The following is a 20,244-nucleotide window of genomic DNA, read 5'->3' on the forward strand; positions in this document are numbered from 1 at the left end:
TCTCAAGAAATGAAAGATTTTCTCAAGGAATTGTCAATAACTGATTTCAAGACAGCCGTTTATTCACCTCAAGCCAATGGTTTAGCAGAAAGTATGAATAAAATAATAAATTGTGCATAGCGTGCGCTCTTGAATAAGAAATATCTCAAAGAAATGTTGAGAGAAACCTGATGGGCACACAGTGTCACCCCTAATAGTGTGACATCAATATCTCCATTTGTTTCACTTAAAGGCTGGAAACCTCATTGTAAACTCAATCCTATGTGGTTAAAACTAAGTGTGGAACAAAATCTGGATATTTCAAATGATGAGCTGCTTTTGCGTAGGAGAGAACATCAAAACAAGTTAAAATCTCACTTTAATACAAAGAATTGTGTACGTGAATCTAAGTTTGAAGTGGGTGACAGAGGTTTAGTGAGAAGAACAGGCCTAATAAAAAAGGTCATTCAAAATTCATGGGTCCTTTTGTGGTAACTTCCCTTAGATGGAATGTTGCAGTTTTAGACTTGGGAGATGTGTGGAGCATATCCAGATTGACTAAAGTAAATGATGCTGATTCGGAAACTGTGCTAGATGGAAGCCATGGTGTACAGGATTTAAATGATGTTAATAATATTTCGATAAGAAAAGAGAGATCTATAACTACTTGGCACAAGGACTATGTGATGGGGAAAGTTACAAACTACAAGCTTAAGTAAAGTCATGAAATGGATTAAATTTACTCAAAAACTTTTTGGGGAAACAAAATGTTTATACCTGTACTGTTTAAAGGTATATATACTATACAACATATTTTATTCCTATTCTGTATATGTATACATTTTTATAATGTTTATTTATTTTTTTATTTTATTTAGAAGCATATTGTTTTGATATTGAATTTAACTGTTGTATTCTGGTTATAATATTATAAAGGAGGGAGATGTGTTATGGTTTGAACTAGATCACTTGGGTGGAATGCAGTGACAGTCACATTGAGGTCACAGCATTCCAGGCAATGTGAAAGTTCAGGGGATTTTGAATACGAGCCAGTTGTAATCGGTTCGCTGCCTGAGAGGTTGGTGATCCACATTGCGATCTAAATAAATGACCTAAATTAACATTTGAAGTGGATAATGTATCTGTAACAGTGTACTATGCAGAGCCTTCCTGATGGTAGAACAGGCAATAAAATTGTCAATGGAACCTAACACCTGGGCTCCTGACAGGGTCACTGTCCCCTCCCATACACCCTCACCTGCCTAGTCGACTGCATGGACTGCAAGAAAGCAAAATGGTTGTTTCACACCAAACATGCTCAATTTAATTGCTAATGGGTTTGGCAGAATCAGGTCATGGACGAAGGCCTGCTCATTTCCACTCTATAGGTCATGCAGCAGGGTGCTATGAAAGAACTGCCTTAATGCTCTGGTAAACCTGAATGTATTAATTCAAAGGACAAAGAACAGTGATGAGTGGGATATGGTTCACAACAGTACCCTCCAAATACTAACTAAATTATAATGTCAGTAAATCCGTATTTAAAAAAGATGTGACAACTGAGTCACCTCAGAAAACTGAACATAGAAAACAGACTATCAAGAATATGATGGAACAGTATGACTCTATCCTCAAAGACTAACTACCTCGTTCCACTAAATAACCGGAATGATAAACAATGATCAAAAGCCTGCTCCTAATTTGAGGTTCATTCCTGGAAACGTACATAATGTCAAAATCCATAAGAGATCTCACATGTTTTGTTTGGAAGTTTCATCACCTCTGCTCATATTCTCAAGATTTTTTTCAATGATGACCCACATATGTTAGTGTTAAGAGGAGTTGCTATCCAAGCATCATTGTGCTATAAGAGAATTCACTTTCTTTGTCCTATTTGCTAATTTGTGTTCTCCAAATCTGCATTTCTATAGATAATTCACCCACATAATCCATGCAGCAAGGGCACATAATCAAATAGAAAATATTTTTGGTCCTACAGTTCGTAGATTCAAGCTTATTCTGCCTATCTTGATTGAGCAGCAAGGTGATTGTTACAATTGTTGAATCATAAACATGGCAGGAACTGTATCTGTGATTGCCAGAGATGTATGGAAGACAGTCTATGGACTTTTGACTGTTCGAAGCCCATCTCAGAAATAAAGTATGTATCATTTGATCTCTGAGGGTGGAATTTGTACGGAACGCAAAGAGAGGTTTAGATAATGTAATGTACTGATTGAATGCGTTCAAAATGGGCCAGTTGGAGTTGATGAGGTTTCTGTTTTTGTTACTCTTGAAGGAATGTTGTGTAATGCAGACAGTTGACAGAGCCTCCACTTTGTTACTCTGAAGCATACTGTCTCTATTAAAATACCTTGCTCTTAAATGAATGTCGCTTAAGTCTTATCAGTTAACCCCAAGCTATCATTTTCTTCTTGAGGATACCAGTATGTTTAGGAAAGTCTAACAGTTTATTACAGTTTATTCAAAGTCTCAAAAACTGACTGTAAGGGTAGGTATTCTCTCTGGTTCGTGAGGTGAAAACTGGCGTAGTGGAGGAGAGTGTTCCTTGCAGTAGCTTTAACAAATAGTTCTACTGCCAGTGTCTCTTCAGTGTCCACCAAACCTCGCCTCCTAAGCTAATTATCCACCTTTCCCGGAATCCTTCCCTACCACCAAGCCTAAGCTTATCCATTGACCTAAACTTAATCCAATTCTTTTTTTTCTTGAAACTTTATTTGAGCATGCTTATCATTCATTGAATACAGGAAATGAATGGAGTGATCATCTGTCATACATGTCAGTTAAGGAAGACAGTAAGAAACGCAAAGCAGGATTACACATTTGGAATTGCGCTTGTACGGCCTGTAGCATTTTGTAGCATACTGCACAAATGACAGCACGGCAGGAGTGCTGTCCCCTCCCTCCCCGGCAGTACTCCTCACATTCAATACCCCCGAAAGTTACACCAGTTGCCTCATACCTTCTCCCACTTCTTTGGGCAGCCCCTGCTCAGGTAGACTACCTGCTCTGCTCTCCGGTTCCAGTCTAGGTCAGACTCCCAATCTTCAATTCGTGGGTAATTGTTGTGCCCCACGCAATATTGCGTTTGGCCACCCCCGCTGCAATTACCTACCAGATTTTCTGATATTTTGGCCAGGGAGCTTCACCTGTTATAGAGAAGAGGAGCCATTTTGTGTCCAGGGGGACTTCTGGAGACTGTACCGGGAACATTCTCCTAGTTACCTCTCACCAGTAACTTTGTATTATCTGGCATCCCCCAAAGATATGGAAGAAAGTACCCTCCTGGTCACATCATCAGATGCATAGCGGTGAGTCCCACCCTTGCTATCTTGTGTAATAGGACTCTAAAGTAGTAAGACTTGTGTAGAATTCTCAGTTTGAACTGGGCACAAATTACTATCTCCTGTGGGCTTTGAAAGGCTTCTGTTCAGTTGTCATCACCTATGTCTCCTAAGTCTCTGGCCCAGGCCACTCTTAATGTCACTATCGGATCAGGGAAGTTTAAATCAGCTTTCTGTGGATTATGGAAATTGCTTTATCAGTTATGGGCTTCTTGAGTAAATGGTCTTGTAGTGGTGTTTCCTCTTATAAATGCTTCCCATCTGTTATATGCCTCTTAAGGGTATATCCAAGATGTAGGTATCTATATCTGTCCGATTCCGCCAGTTCGTGCTCCTGATGTAGGATCTCGAACTGTACTAAGGCTTGTCCCCCCAGATTTCACCCAGGTGCTCTATACCAAATAATTCCCACTTTGAGAAGCCTGTTAAACTGCCCACCTCCTGCAATAACTCAGTGTCCCACAGTGGGATCCGATTGGTGAGCCTACTTCCCCAACCCAAGTAGCCACTGTCTTCCCTCCATACTCTAACCACTGTCTTCAGGTCCTGTTCTCGTTTCTTATGTTAGAGAACTGTCACGTGGCCCGTGGGGGCCAAAGCCTCTCTATCCACTTGATCGGTCGTCTCTCAGTGGTCAGCAGTAACCCAGTCGCTGGCTACCACTAGTTGTGCTGCCCAATAGTATTTAAGTATATCTGGGACTGCTAGCCCTCCATCGTGTAGACCCCCTTCTGAAGCTTGCACAACGCAATTTGTGAGCTGCTTCCATTCTGTAGTAAGAGATGAGCTTTATGGTCAGTTTTCCGGAAAAACCCCAGGAGATCCTAAATGGTGTGCTTTGAAGAACATAGAGGTGAGGTGGGAAGGTCATCATTTTATAGAGAGCTGCTCTGCTCTTTAAGGCTAGTGGTAGATTCCTCCAGTGCGCTGTGTCCCCATGGAGTCTGTCGGGCTGTGGGAATATATTCCTACGCAGGAATTCTTGTGAGTCCTGGGTAATAAAAGATATAGAAAACAATGTAGTGCCAGCGGTGCCGTGCAGTAGGAAGGATGCTTTGGGGTAGCACCCGACAGGGGAAAGAGTAGGAAATGTGTCCAATTAATGTGATAGCCTGAGCGACTCCCAAATTTGTCAAAGACCTGAAAAACTCTGTCTATTGAAATGGTTGGCTGAGTAATATAGAGTATTCCTCCCAATATCCATCACCACTCACTCCTCCCTGTATAAGTGGATCCTCACTGGCCCATCCTGTGAGAGGCTCAAGCGCTAGCGTGAAAATCTTGGGGATGAGAGGGCATCCCTATCTACCCTTCTGCAGGGCAAAGACGCAAGCTACTGCTCCAGTAACCTTCATCCTCACCAGCAATCCTTGATTTAAGAGTTTAAACCAACCACAAAATGTAGGACCAAAGCCCATCCAGGCCAAAGTAGCAAAGCTATAGTTCCACTCAATGCTACTGAATGCCATTTTGGCATCCAAAGCCATTAGCGTTGCCTGATCTGTTTGAGATGGTTTAGTCATATGTAACACTACATGGATGCTTCGCAGATTGAGGCGCGTGTTCATATGTGGCATGAAGCCCACTAGTGAGGGTGTATTACTGAGGTAATCGCCGTGTGTAGCCTGGTCTCCAGGTCCTTTGCCAGTACTTTGGGTTTTACATTCAATTAGGATATGGGCCTGTAGGAGCGACAGTCTGTCTGCGGTTTGTCTTTCTTGTGTAAAATGACAACAGTGGCAATTTGTTGATCTTCCAGAGGCTACCCTCCTTGCGCGCTGCATGGAACATGGCTAGCGTGTGCTCAGCAACCTTATCTGCCACTCCCTTGCACAGATTTATTGGTAGGCCATTGGAGTGCTCTACAAAAAAGGGGGAACATGTTGGTCATTGCTGGATGACCAAGCTTGGAATTTCTGAAGTGTCCATATTGAGACTGAGCTGATAACATCCGTAGGAAGAAGGTGTCATTAATGGACCAGAAGAATGCCTGGTTCAGAGTGTTAACGGCAGCAAATTGGTCTGGTCGTTTGAAAGGGTTTGGTGGCGTGCCATTGCATTGTGCTAACAGGATTTGTCTAAACAGGGCGGTTTTTACATCTTGATTGATAGGTTGCAGTCTTGGATTAGGTCCATGTTACTATAAAGGGTGGACATAGTACTCTAAGTTTCTTCCATTTTAGCCTCTTTGGCAGATAAGCTAGTCCACAGGTTCATGGTGGGAAGGTAGTCTGGTGCCTGCTTGCGGAGACAGTTGGAACCACAGCTGCAATATGTATGTAAGTGATACTAATCTTGAATCTTATACTATATTCCACTCAGGGTCATTACAGAGTTTGTAATCTCTTCAGTTTTTGGGCCTGTGTTTTGAGTTGGGTTTTGTAGATGTTGTAATGCTCTTTTCAGAAGTCAAAAGTGATCTCGTTGACAAAGTGGAGGAAACATCCTAAACCAATCAATCAGTCGATTTGTAGAGCGCTGCTTGTCACCTCTTGAGGGTATCCAGGCGCTGGCAGGGTCACAGCAGTTCAGCCGAAGAGCCAGCTTTTGAGCGTCTTGTGGAAATCTAGTCAAGTGGAAGAGGTACGGATTTGCCGTGGAGGTTGTTCCATGCCTTGGTCGAGAGGTAGCAGAAGGAACGTCCACCAGCCCTGCTCTTGCAGATGCGTGGGGTGGAAGTGAGCAGAGTGGGGGTGTTTGGTCAGTTTGTGGAAACTTAGGTGGTGATTGATGTAGACTGGCTCAGAGTTGTGCAGGGCCTTGAATGTGTGGGTGAGTAGTTTGAACTGGCATCTTTTCTGAATTGAGAGCCAGTGGATCTCTCTGAGGTGTGGGGTGATGTGTGATCATCGAGGGAGATTGTGGAAGAGTTTGGCGGTGGCATACTGGATGGTTTGGAGTCTTTGGAGAAAGTAGGTTCTGATAACTGTGTAGAGAGCAGTCCAGTAGTCCAGACAGCTAGTGATACAGGGCCCGGGTGATGCTGCATCTGGAATTTTGGGGAATCCACTTGAAGATCCTGTGTAGCAGCGCAGGATGAAGAAGCATTAATTCTGGGCCTTAACCGACTGGAAGTGCAGTGCTTTGTTGACTAGAATACCCGCGTTTTAGACTTTTTCGGCCACGTCTAGTGCCTCTTCGGACATCTGATGTCAAAGGAAGAGAAGGGTCCTTGTTGATTTTGCTACCACTCATTTACAGCTCTAGATATTTTGCTTCATTTAGACACACAAAGCTTTCCTCGTCAGTTACAGGGCGTGCTCCGGGCCTTTTGTAATGTTGCTCCATGTGTCAAGAATTTCCCCAGCATAGGGGAACACAGATGTCTTCAGCATGCATCTGAAGCTGCGTGTGGCGAAGTGCACATGTACATCCAATCAATTAATCAATCAATAAATTTATAAAGCGCGATATGTACCCGTTAGGGTTTCAAGGCGCTGGGGGGGGGGGGCAGCTGCTATCGGTCGAAGAGCCATATCTTGAGGAGTCTCCTGAAGGTGAGGAGGTCCTGGGTCTGGCGCAGGGAGGTCGGGAGTGAGTTCCAGGTCTTGGCGGCGAGGTAGGAGAAGGATCTGCCGCCGAAGGTCTTGCGTTGGATTCGGGGAACGATGGCGAGGGAGAGGTTGGCAGAGCGGAGTTGGCGGGAGAAAACTAGCCTCCTAGTCTATATAGCCCAGACGTCATGAAAATGCTAAGGACTCTAAAACAATAAAATCTGAAATGTGTATGAGACTTCTATATTTATTAGTTTAGTGCAATGCTTTGCTGTGTTTTAAACATCGCGGACAGTGAAAGATCGGTCATAAAGGCCAAGAAATACTGATGGTAGAAGAATGTCGATTATGCCCCGCTCCTCAAACTCCTGTAAAAAAAAAACGTTCCAGAAAGAAAATTGCTTCTTCTCTCTGCTTCTAATCTGCTGTTGTGTTTTTTTAATATATATTTTGAAAGCATCGTATAATTGATGTAGCAGCAGAAAAAGATACAGGGAGAGATTGAGTTTTCGCAGATCTGTTCGTAGTAAAAGCGATAGCCGTGTCATATTTGAGAAGGCCGGTAGAGGGGGCTGCATGAAAGCTTTTGAAACAACGTTCCAATTTAATCAGCAAATGGTGAATGAGATTCTTGAAAAAACATTGATGTAAATGAGCATTGCAGCTGCACAGCAGATCGGTTTATCGCACTCTCGGCGTGTCTTCAGTAAAGGACTGCGTACATTTTACAGCAAAATACATAAAATATATATAATGCATACTTTCAATGTGACATTGTATATTTCTAAAGAAATATCTTGTATAACCCCACGCATATACCACAATTAGGGATGCGTGAAGAATGTTATTTAACAATCTATTCTGTTGCTAAAATAGTTTCCACAATGCAAATCGCAAAAGCAAGTGTGCATTTTATAATAAAAGGGTTTTTGTTCGGGTGGTGTGCTGCGTTTTTTTTCAAACCAAGTTTATTTTATAATCCTGCAGATACCAGAAACTAAAATGTTTGAATTTTAGTAGTATGCTATAAACATTCCGTGTTCTAAAGTAATTTTGTACATAGCCCAGTTGTGTTGTGTGTCTAAAGCCCCTTTAAAGTATAATCTAGAGAAACATGGCATTGCGCTACAGGGCTGTTGAAGCTATTCTCTTTTGTGAACTGTTAGTCATATGTGCTGCCCCATAGTCTGTGTGGTCAGGGAGTTGTATGTGCTGGACCAGTGCTTAATTTGGAAAACAACAAATGCCTGGGCCCTTGTCGGGAGGCCGTCGCATCTCGCACCACCCACTGTCACTTCAGGCTCCGCCAGCGGCATACGTACACAACTACTAACCATCACACTGCTACAAGTTTGACAATTCAGGCTGTTTGAGGCCCCCAAAACTATAAGAATGGCTTGGGCATCATGTATTACTTGTTTTTATTGTATACTAAATTAGTAAATGCTGGTGTTCAGCTCATCTCTAAATTATACAAACATCGTCACCTTGTGGCAGCTATCATAAGTGCTGGTGCTGACAGTAAAGTGCCAAGCACTGGAAACCACCAGCTCAAAATGAGCACTGTGCTGGACCATGCCTTTGGCGCAATACATTCACACAACATTTTGTAACGAAAAGATAAACTGTTTTTATAGTTGTTTTTGTACATTTTTATTCAAAAAGATTTTATTCTGTTTTTGCCATAAAAATCACAGCAATGCTATTTTTAGAGTTAAACCAAAATATATCCATCTTACATGCTAAAATTGCCACTTGTGCATATCAACAATCAATCATAGCATTTCTAAACTGCAGCACTATCACCCGTAAGGGTATGTGGGCGCTGAGGGTGCTGCGTCTCCATTGAAAAGCCCCATCTTGAGTCTCCTGAAGTCCGCCAGGGAGGGAGCTGTTTGGAGGTGGGGGGCAGGCTGTTTGGCTGTTGTGGAGGAGAAGGAGTAGCCTCTGCTGCAGCTGTGATAGATGCAGGGGTTCCCCCAAGCAAATTCTTATCAATGAAATACTTATTTAAAATATTTGTTATTTATTAAACATCTTATCAGAAGGCCTGGTCTTGGAAACCAGGCTTAGATTGTGACAGAAGACGACGTTTTTGAATTTTTAAAATCTGTTCTATTTAAGCAAACCTTTAAACTGACAGAAGATAAGTAACTTAAACTTCTGCTGCATGTGTGAAATGAGCCATGTATATATGTGTACACAGTTCTGAAGTATGAGTCTTGCTGTAAAACAACATGATGTGTAAGAGGATGAATGGCGTGCAACTGGGGAGACAGGTGCAGGCTCCTTACAGGTAATGGGTCATTCCTTCTATCCCGTCATGAGGAGGTGCAGCAGCTCCTTACAAACAAGGTGTTCATTGAAGATGTCTTCAATAAATGGAGGAGAGCGGTAGCTTGACCAAAGGCTTGTCTTCTGGTTGCCTCTTTCTTGTGCTCCATGCTCCTCAAGCCCGGAAAGGTCTTTGCTGCATGTGTTCCTCCGTCCCACAGAGAGCCTGGTCTTGTCTACCAGGTAGAATGGGACACAGCACAGCGAGAACTGTGCATACGTAAGTCATTGTCCAATAAATTAATGAGATCAGTGTATTTCACAATATGAACTTGGTATAACTGAAAGGAATAATACCCTTTGCTATAACATAGAGTTGTCTTCTCAAGAGAGTCAAGTACACCCAGCCTCATTTGCCATCTTGTCAAAATCTGAAGTTCTATCTGTACATGCCAGAGGTGGTCGAGCCCGTGAAAGCATGCACCTGGCTCGAGCAAGATGCCCAACTCTTTCTCAGCTTGCGGTCCTCATGGGCCTAAAGTCCAACACGATCTGAGCGCAAGCCCACCCCTTCCTCTTAGTAAGGCACAGAGGCTATGAAAACCAACATTTTGAAACACAAACACGTATGCATTGTCTTTTGCGTTTCTAATAGACAGTGCACTCATGTTGGTGTTTCTTACAGTTTTAACGCAGTGTTGATGTTTACCTGCTGTGAAAACCATAATTGTGTTAAAATTTAAAAAAAGAATCAACACAGCAGGGGAGAAAATGTGGCGTTATGGCCAGAGCTGCTGACTTTGGAACTGAGAAACCAGGTTAGAGTCTTGGCGTGGGCTCCACAACCTGTAATTCTGAGCAAATTACCTAATCCCACCATGCAAAAAATTAATGTGATTTAGTGTTATGTAACTGGTGCTCATCTAAAGCTCTCCAATACCTTTGGGTTGATTTTGCACTACATAAAGCTGCATAAAAATGTCAGATTAAGGGAAGAAAAAAAGTGCACAATTTATTTTCGTCCGTGTCAGTATTTACTTTTCTGCAGAAAATACGAGAAGAAAGATCTTTTAAAACATGCTCTGGAGATGCGTTAGTGATCCCGACTGATGATTAAATTAAACTAAAATAGAACGGCCATGTTACAAATGAATACAGATGACTTTATATGAAGTTCTTTGCAAGTATAAAGCTGCAGCCTTTTGAAACTCTTTAAAAAGTGCACAAATTGTCAGTATTTTTCTTTTCGAAAGGTGGCGACCTACGGAAGCCTGTCTCAATTGCCCCCTCTGTTCCCCAACACCTCTGGTCTGTGCGGTGTCAAAATAGTCAGTGATGGGTCTCAACAGGGAAATTGGTTTTTCACCAAAGGAACTCGCAGACATGAAAAATGCTGGCTGTTGCTGAGCACTTGGCTCTGCAGGAAACTGAGGGTGTAACATGCCAGCTTATTCCTTGATTCCCACACCATACCCAGCACATTCACCGCTGCTGGAATTATGCATTTGACAGCCCCTCGAATTGTGCCCTTGAAATGGTATGGAGGAGACGAAGGTGGGGGGGCTTTAACGACTCGGATGAAGGTACACTGTATTTACTCTGCAGCGCTGTCCGATCTTCCTTAGCCAGAGGGAGGAGACCACTGCATCGTCACGCACCAAGTTAAGTGGACCCTGCCTTCCTCTACCTTTTTTACGAGTTGTTATGGCTGCAGCTGATTTTTTTTTTTTTCTTTTTCAGGGCTCGGCTCGAGCCAAGCAGGATCCTGGCTCGCCACCTGCATTCTCGTCGAGATCAGAGCGAGTGTTTCGTTGAAATGTTATTAACGCGCCGCGTTAAGATGGCGCTATTCTCTGTATTGTCCACTAGAGTGCACTGTAGTAGCGTAAAAGTTATATACTCAACTTTAATGTGCCTGTTCTACACTTCACTCATTCTTTCTGCCTTGTCCTCACCCCGCTTCTTTCTGTGTTTCTGTTTCGCTCTCTCTCGTCACGTTTTAGTTCATGTTGCAACTGTATTTGCTAATATTTTCTAGTAGGATTTTTATTTTCCAGACATGTTTCTTTAGTTTGTTTTAAATCAGCATTCTAACATGGTACAGTAAATATTGAGAACTGGATTCCCTCATGGTGTCTGGGCGATTTCAACGAAGAGGGGCAGAGAGGTGTGTATGTGTTTGTGGAACAGTCAAGAAAAACAAGCATTGGCAACGCTGATAGGCCTGGGTGTAATGTGGTAATACATGCACCAGTATAGAGTCATACAGGAGGGAACCAGAAGGAGCGAACAGAGGGGGAGCTTTATAAATGAGTCCCTTACACAGTTAAGTACAAACACTTGAGTGGCGGTAGAAGGATACACTCAAACAGCCAATAGCATTAAGTGGAAGATGAACACTCCACGGGTCTGAGGCAAGATATGATTGACAAATTGTCGAGCAAATGGCTAAATGAGGCTAGTTGAAGACAGCCTGTGGTTGAAAGGGGTGAACCCAAGGCAAATCCGTGTTTATTGTTAGCAGTAGGTGTGTGTGCCTGCTGTGCTGTCACAACCCAGACCTCAAAAGTCCCTGTAGAAGGAGTGCGTGCAGGAGAGTGTTAAAAGCTTGCCGTGGAGAGAAGAGTTGAAAGAAATGTGAGATGTGCAGATAAAATGGTAGCACTTTACATTTTATGTAATGATTTTACTGTATAATACACGTTGTATTATTTTATTTAATTGACATTAAATGATTGGTGACAACTATGGGACACCCAAGTGGGGGAAATTGAGAAAGATGTATGGAGAGAAAGACATAAGTGACTGAAACATAAAGAGACACTGAAGAATAATGTGAAAGAATGAATGAAAGTTGTTAGTCATTCATCTGCTATGAAAAAAATAAGCGGTAGCAAGCAGTTGTAAAGTCAGGAGCAATGGCTTGTTTTAGCTGTATGTGTCTGTTGAGTTATATATTTGAGTGCACAGACAGGTATCTAAATACTAACCAGGTAGCATGCGGTGTCAATCACAGAAGTCCAGTTCACATGTTTTAGGTTTGCCCATAATCACCGGGGCCACACCTCTTGTAAAGCACTCCTCCTTATGCTTCTTCGGCCACGCTCCTTTTAGACACCCCCTCCACCTTTTCCATCCCGTTTAAATTACAGCTGCTAATATTCGTGTCACATTGTGCACCTTAGCATGGCATGTTTGCAGGGTAGCACTGTCTACATGAGGTCAGTCTGTTCCTTGCAGTCTACATTAAGCATCCTAGTAAACACTGTTGAATATGCAGACTGTCTGGAGACTTGCCTGGCACAAAGCCATATATGTCACGATTCTGCAAAGTACCAGGCATCCCCTCCGTGCTGCGGGCAAGTATTTGGCAATTGTTTAGGCAATATACAATTATAATTGACAGACCGCCACAATTTGAGTCGAGTTTGGCCCTCATCCAAATGAGGGAGACAGTCATAAGCTCCTTAAATGTTCCCTGAGTGTACTCCGCTCTAAAGCCTGTGCAAAATTCTACTGCTGGGGCCACAAAAAGTGCATTTTTTAAATAACATTTTATTCTGGGATCTTCTGGGCCTAGGGTCTGTTCAGCCTTAGGCACTCCATAAATACCTCTCCTGGATGTATTGGTGTTTCCAGAAAGTCCGCCTCCTGTGCATTAATTCAGGGCATTTCGACCCTTTGGAGCATCTAGGGGCGTAGGGATTTGCGTTCCCACCCTAAGATGTCACGGGCGTGTTGAGCAATGCTGTGGTGTTCCGATGGCGACATTCCAGCGCTCAGCATCCTGCCTGTCGCAAGCATCTCCTCCTGATCTGATTGTTCAGTCTCTGCACATTCCAGGTAATCACCCGGGTACAGAGTTGCTACATTTCTAAAGCTGCGATACCTTAATAGACTATCCCCACGCGCCCCACTGCCCCCGCCTCCCCAAATAGCCCTTCTCATAACTAAAACGAAGCAACCCCAGGCACCCAACTAATTAGTTTATGTTTAAGAAGCCTTGTCAGTTTTACCTTTAACAGATTCCTTTGAGGGCTAGCCTAGTCAACCTCCTTTCATTTTCCGAATTAACACATACCATACTTTTATTTTAGATCTGTGATTTCTGTTTGTAACTTTTTTTTGCCCTTCCCTTCTCTTTGTGCAGTGCATGCAGTTGCCCTTACGTTTCTCGTTTACTACACAAATTGGATTTTTTTTAAAACGCACGTTTCCTCAACGCCTTAGCTTTTAAATTATCAGATTCTTTTGGTCGGGTAAAGTTACCCTTTTGAACAGAGGCACATACCGACAGATGTTGTACAAAAGAGTGTAGAACACTTGATTCCCTGGGTCAATGGGCTATTCAGATTTTATGTTTTTTACATTTTAAGAACATATTGAAGATAACACATCTGGATATGTCATTTATAACTGCTCTGGTCATCCACTGTACAGTTTTGTTAGCCAGTGCACACACTGCTCATGCTTTGCACCACTCGTTTATTAAATGTCTTTACTAAAAAACAATGTGTAAAGTTGAATTTAGAAGGGTGGATTTGTACATCCCTGTGTAACCTGCCACTCCTTCACCAAGACTACTCTGTTACTACACGTTCCTCTAGTAGACCTTTGACTGTTTTCCAAGCATTTGATGAGTGATTGAGGGAATGAGTTGCCAGATGGCCCCATTCCACGGAGGCCTTTTTGTCCAATCATTTTTTACTTTATTTTTTTGCCAATGCAACTTTTTATGGTGGAACATGTCATTTTAATTATGTGTCTTGACCTACATGTCCCAGCATGCAAAGTTCTATGTCCTAAAAAAGCACGTAGTGGATAAAGCCGCTCTTGATGACACGTGATCTGGCAACCTTGATGGGATGCTGCAACCCTTGGTTGCTCAAAGCTAATACTGATTTCTGGATACCCATACACAGTTTTAACGCTGTTGTGTTTTTAATGGGGTGGCGGTGAATTGCTTCCGAAAGCTCTCCAGTCTCTGGCCCCTTCCGGGTGGAAATGAGATAAGCAAACTTCCATGAACTAGTGGCGTTACATGCCCCATCAGTTCATCTCAGGAAATGGAAAATCGAGGGGGAACTGAGCAACCTTTACTGGAAAAATGACTATTGTAGAGACAAAAATATCTGCGGTTGTCAGCATGACGTTTCCCTGCAGTGGGTAGTGGCTGTATTTTTACACACACTGTTAAATAAATTGAAGGAGCTGGAAATTATGGGAATGCTTTCTAGTGGCGATATTCTGTTACTTTTTTGTTGGTGGAGTACTAGCGTAATAATCAGTAGTTGATGGTCACCTAAGAGCAAGTGGCTACTTGTTTAACCTTTCCTGTGATTGGTAGTGTTCAAGAGTGCTCTGTTGCACAGTCAAGAATAAATCACTAACTCGTAATGGGACCTCCGCAGTACCACAAACTGATCAAATATAGAGATGAACCCACAGTTGTTGGGTCCAGCTTACAATGGCTTTCCTTGAAAAGTTGGCAGTTAGTAAATGTAGACTTACAGTTGGAATGTATTCGAAACCTGGGTGTAAGTACTTCTCATTAATTCCAGACATACTCCTAAGAAGCTGCAACAGTTGCAAATGGCTGCAATTCCTACGTTGACAGACTTATTACTATGGGCACTTAGTCAGAAATGCACTCTGTGTTACCACCAAGTAAGTCTAGTTCTAGATATATATATGGTCGCCAGTGAAGCAATACCTGCCAGCAAGGAATGAAGTAGGATAATAACTTATGACCGTAAAATTGAGGTACACTAGCATGTAATGTAAGTTTGAGTGATGACAAATGTCACACCACTATAGGAATGTTAGAGCACGGAAAAGATGCAAGTGTTTGACAATGTAATGATGTTATAATGGCATACTGAACCACTGATTTTACTTTTTGCCAAAATCAAAATAAAGCTTAAAAAAATAAACTTACACCTTTATAGACCAAAAATGCATTCCTTCTTTCTGATGTAATCCTTTCTAATGTTGCGTGAATTACTTGCGAAAGTTTCCGCTCAACGTGGAAAGGTATAATACTGCTTCAGCATCTGTGTCGTATGCACTGCTTAATACAGAAGTATACAAACATATGTACTGCAGTGAAATAACGCCTATGTGAAAGAGATGCCAACCTCCATTAGGGATTCTGTTAGAGAAAAGAAAATGCCCCTCAATAATGCTCTACACAAGCGCTCCTCCTCACCCACTCTTCATCATGGTGTAGGTTGCAGAATTGTGCCTAAAAGACATGAGTGTGAATATTCAGATAGAACAAGTATCGCCTGAGCATTGTGATGGTAAAAAAAAAAAGGACACGCCAAAGAAAAGGGCTGAGATCATGACTTTTTTGGTTTAGAGCTAAAACACTTCAGGGGCATATTTATTAACAAACATTGCACTAGGTAAAACAAAAACCCTACATAAAGAATCAAATATGCAATGGTCAAAAATGTTCCAAATATCTGCATTTTCTGAGGTCCAATACAGGATAAGGTAGACAGAAAATTCTTAACCATTCACCCATCCCTTTACATATTTTCCTCCATGGGTTCTTCCAGAGTATTTAAAAAAACACAATCCAGCAAATGCTCACCAAAATCTTGATTTCTCAGCACTTCCTAAAGGGGAAGCAAGACCTTCTGTGAAGGAACCTAAAAAGCCACTCCAGAGCCCCCCCTGCTGGAAGATAGGCTGAGCAGTTGGGCCAGAACTTGAGCTCTGGTGCAGACCGCATCTCTCTCTACCCCAGAGTCTCACAAGAATTGACACTATTTATGTTCCACGTGTGTATTGCCCACAGTTGTAAATAACCTGAAAGTTTAAAAGTGTTTTGAAGCGCTGTTACACAAATTGTATTCATAGACATGGATTATAAAACTTGTAGTTGATTGGTATGAAGTTCATATTGTGACTTTTTTTAAACCATTTATAGAAATAACCATTTGAGTAACACTTTATTATTTGAACGTGAGGTCTTTCATCCCATTTCTTTATGGGAAAGACCCCCTGATTTGTATTGCATCTGACCAGAGAAGAGTTTTCCGTTTTTGAAAATTCCTGCATTTAAACCTGTTTTTATTCCATATGCAACTGTGTTACAACCTGACTGGGAGTGTTTTTATTCTTTCTTTGTGCTGTAGACATATTTTTCAGCGTTTGCTTTGCCAAGGAAGAATTTTTACAGCCCGTATCTGCTCATCATATGAATATCTATTCTAAAATAGCGTCTATGGCTCAGTTGTTTAAGTATTTGCATATTTTCCCTGGGATTTAGTTGGCAGTTCTTGAAGTCTAAACGCTGCTTTTGTTTGCAGTGTCACTGACTTTAAAGGACAGGGTTGACTGCACTCTGTGGTTTGCTGAAGGTGTTTTTCTTGCACATACCTATATTCAGACCATGAAGGCTTCGCTTGGAACAGTAAATCCTGTTCCTTTTAATGCGCCCAGTGATTTTTAAGAACTGCACATTTTTTTGATAACCCCTTTCTTTTTTTTCTTTTGATCACTTCTTTTTCCAGTTTGCTGTCTTCTTTTTTTTTTTTTTCTTTTTTTTTTTCTTTCTTTTGGAGTAATGCCGGTTTCACCTTGAGGCCATATTACTAAAGCAGTCCACATATTCTCAACACCACCAAGCAAGAGGTTCCAAAATAATCACATTCAGTCGTATTCACAATCAGGTGTATATTGATTTCACTTTGCACCAGGTTGCTTGGTTTCTTGGTGGCTATATAAAGACGACAGTGTTTTGATGTTTGCCATAACTAATATTGAAGAACTAGTAACTGCGCTCGTAAAATGAAACACTAAGTTGCCTTGTCCAATCTTTAACTGACATAGTAGAAAGACTTGGAATGCATAGAGCTCCCTGATTGTTCTACACCCCACTTGGCAAGATGTGGGTGCACACCCTGTTGAACATAGACCTCAAGGATTTAAGATTTATGCCACTGTCTGCATTTAAAGTAGTCTGGGAGTGGCTAAGATACACGGTGTGCTATAGGCAGGGCCACTGGAATTATGCGACTGTGCTGCTGCAGTGATTTTTACATAATTATCGATTTGTCGGATTTGCCACATAATCCATCATCTGCCACATTATCTGCAGATTGTAACAAACAAATTGTTGTTCCTAGCTCAAACAGGTCAAAGGTTAATTAAATGCAGCAGCACGTGTTGGCGGGCACTGGAAGGCTCTTTACAAAGGTTGACTTGACATCTTTCTGTTGCTTATTGCTATATTCAAGTGTTCTACTGGTACTGATGAAGTGCAACCAATGCCCAGACAGTGTTAACAAGTAAACAAATGATAAAATAATGAAGTAATACTGTCACAGCTGTGCTGCCTTAAGCTGTGTAACTTGTCTTTTCTGGCCACATAATTTACACATCCCTGCTGCATAATGTGGCCCTCCTGTGCCGTGTAATTCCAGTGACCCAGGCTATAGGGATAAAGAGGCCTTGAGCTAAGGCTAGGGGAGTCAGCCACAGGACCTGAGAGGGAACTGTGAAGTGGTGTGCTATCTGATGGAGCGTGGCGTGGGATAGAATGAGTGACCGGAGGAGGGAGTCTCTGTCCTGCTGCAGGATATGTATCTGAGGCCAGGTCAAAAGAATGAAAAACGTTCTACTTTGTGAATGGGGCGGACCTGTAAATAGGGAGCATAGAGGCTGAGCACGGAGTAAGAGGATGCGTTTCTTCCTTTTTGCTGATATGGGGGTGATCTGTAGTAGAGTCCGGCTGTCCTAGATAAGACAACAACTGCTACTGTGATACGTCATATTTTCTTTTGCTAAATTTGTATGTCAAAGCTTGAACTTCACTTCTTTAGAATTATATCGTTCAATGGCTATCTCATATTGTGTATAACCTAGCATGATGTTCACTTTTTCCTATTACGTATTATAGCCATTTAATAAATAATCCTGCCTCCGAATAATTAAAAGTTGAGTTGTGGCAGACTGCAGCCTTCGATATGTAATAAATTCAGAGTAATAGTGTGTTATTTTGCACATAACCAATTTATCGCTCGGAGGAGGTGGAGTCAGGGTAACAGAGTGTCCTGCCAACTTATGTAACACCGCAAATAATGGAAAACTGCGTTTAAGTGCTCTTCAAGGTGAGCTTTACTAACTGCACCTCTGACCTAGGAGCCACCACAGGTTATCTAAAAATATTAAACCCATCACTAGACAACCTGTGTAAGGGAAGCCAGGTCACCCTCCTGCTTTTTTTAGGTGGCTTCTTCTGATGCGCCACACAGACAAAGGTAAACAAAACTAAAATAACAATTTATACTAGTTACTCCGGGCAGCTCTACGTTAGCCACTAAATGTATGGATGGAAGCAGTGGTTTTAAACTTTCTTCAGAGGCAAAAAGTATTTTCAGTGATTTGTATATATTTAGTATGATCAAAATGAGCAAACCATGTGTAAATAATTCATTCACAAAAGCCAGTATACCCGCTGTGTCATTACATATGTGTAGGCATACATCAAGAATAAGCAGCCAGTTTTGCACTTTTTGGTGTAGTTTTTAAATATCAACAAGAGTTTTTTGAAGATGCTTAACAGCATTGGTAAAGCCAAAAGGTCGGCGAACACCTTTCAAATGCTTGTTCTGAATATAGCCCATATCAAACAAAACTCTCAGGCTCACCTGCATGGTTTGAGTTAAAATAACTGTACCTAAAACTTTTCAGAGGGGTGCAAATAATAACTTGTCAATGAAAGGCAGGGCTTTCCAAGACTTCCCTTTCAGTCTTTGTAACATTCACGTGTACTCTTCCTAGTCACTACTACACCCAAGGACCATAACAGGGTGAACTGCTGCTTTCCACAACATTGAAAGGCCCGTAGCTGTGCGTTTTCAGGATCAGTGTGGAAAGGTAAGCCATGGTGTGGGAGGCAGAGTGGCTGCATGTGTGAGTTGAAAAACAAGTGCGCTTTGAAAACCAAACACCACAACCTGTAAGGATAGCTGGGATAGGTAATACACAACTAATAAACAGATATACTGGCTATTTAGACTGCTTCAAGCATATTATGTGCTAGTAAGAACAGAGAAGGTCCTTTTCTGCCTGTTGTTCTTGAGAATATTCCACTTCTCTTCATGGGAAAACACTTTGTATCCTTAACTTGCCAACCTCAGCAACCAGAATGCACAAAGTTTTCCATTTTCCTGGGATAGTGGGATCACACATTCATCAGCAGGGTCATTGAGCCCTCTCTACTTTAATTTCACACTTTAGAAAAGGTGTGGAGAATTTTGGATCTGATGATTTGGATTCTGGATTTTGGCACTAGGCCCTCCGCCCACAGTGGGTGTCCTGTCCTGTCCAGTACAAAAGCAAGTTTCTTTGGTATCAAGGAGGGAACAGTTTTATTTTCTTCTTTGTGTTTGCCATACAAGCAAAAGGTTAAAACTGTGGCATTCGGAAGGCAGTGTCACTATAAGCGTCGGCTGACGTATGTCAAAGATACCAGTCAACTACACACACACTTGTCATGTTTTGGGCAAAGACCCCAGTGTTCGCTTTTATTGTGCAGTGAAACATTTCACTATAGGACTGCTGAGAATGGTCCATTGTCGTTTGACACTGCAGTGCTGGACTGGGCTGGGTTTTTAAGTCGAGCATGCAAGCACTCTGGCCTGTTATAATCTATTTGTGGGCTTTTAACCATGCACACCCATCACTATCACTCGTTCATGGGCTTGCCTTTCAAAAATCCTTTATCATTGGTAAATGCTTTACATTTGTCCCTGCTTGGGGCAGTTTTGTTACCCCCTTTGCCATTAACCCTGTTACATGGATAATTGCGCATTTGCCAATACGTTTGACGGCGAGCAAACTTATTTTTCTTTTTGTGTCTCTCCTTCGCACTCATGCTCATGGCGGCCGTAGAGCTTTGAGTCGGCTCGCTTATGTCAACTGATTTGCTTTTCATTTTCAGTTTTTGTGGCAAGAAAAGTCCAATTAGGAATTTACAAAGCTAATTGCTCTAACTTGAGCAAACGCAAGACCCATTGCCTTGCAAATCCTTGTTTTTTTTTTGTTTTTTTTACTTACTTACTTCCAGCGTCCGCCTTGTTGCGATCCGTAGGTTATGTAGTATCGGTGAATCATAC

At 42.0% G+C, this 20,244-nt stretch overlaps 1 protein-coding gene across 3 annotated transcripts in view; it reads left to right on the forward strand.

Annotated features, from left to right (window-relative positions):
* LIMS1 (LIM zinc finger domain containing 1) overlaps nucleotides 1-20,244 on the forward strand; it is a 253,547-nt gene that overhangs the window by 93,245 nt on the left and 140,058 nt on the right. The gene's annotated exons all lie outside the window — the stretch shown is intronic.

Source organism: Pleurodeles waltl, chromosome 8 (assembly GCF_031143425.1).
Source record: "Pleurodeles waltl isolate 20211129_DDA chromosome 8, aPleWal1.hap1.20221129, whole genome shotgun sequence".
Taxonomy (NCBI): domain Eukaryota; kingdom Metazoa; phylum Chordata; class Amphibia; order Caudata; family Salamandridae; genus Pleurodeles; species Pleurodeles waltl.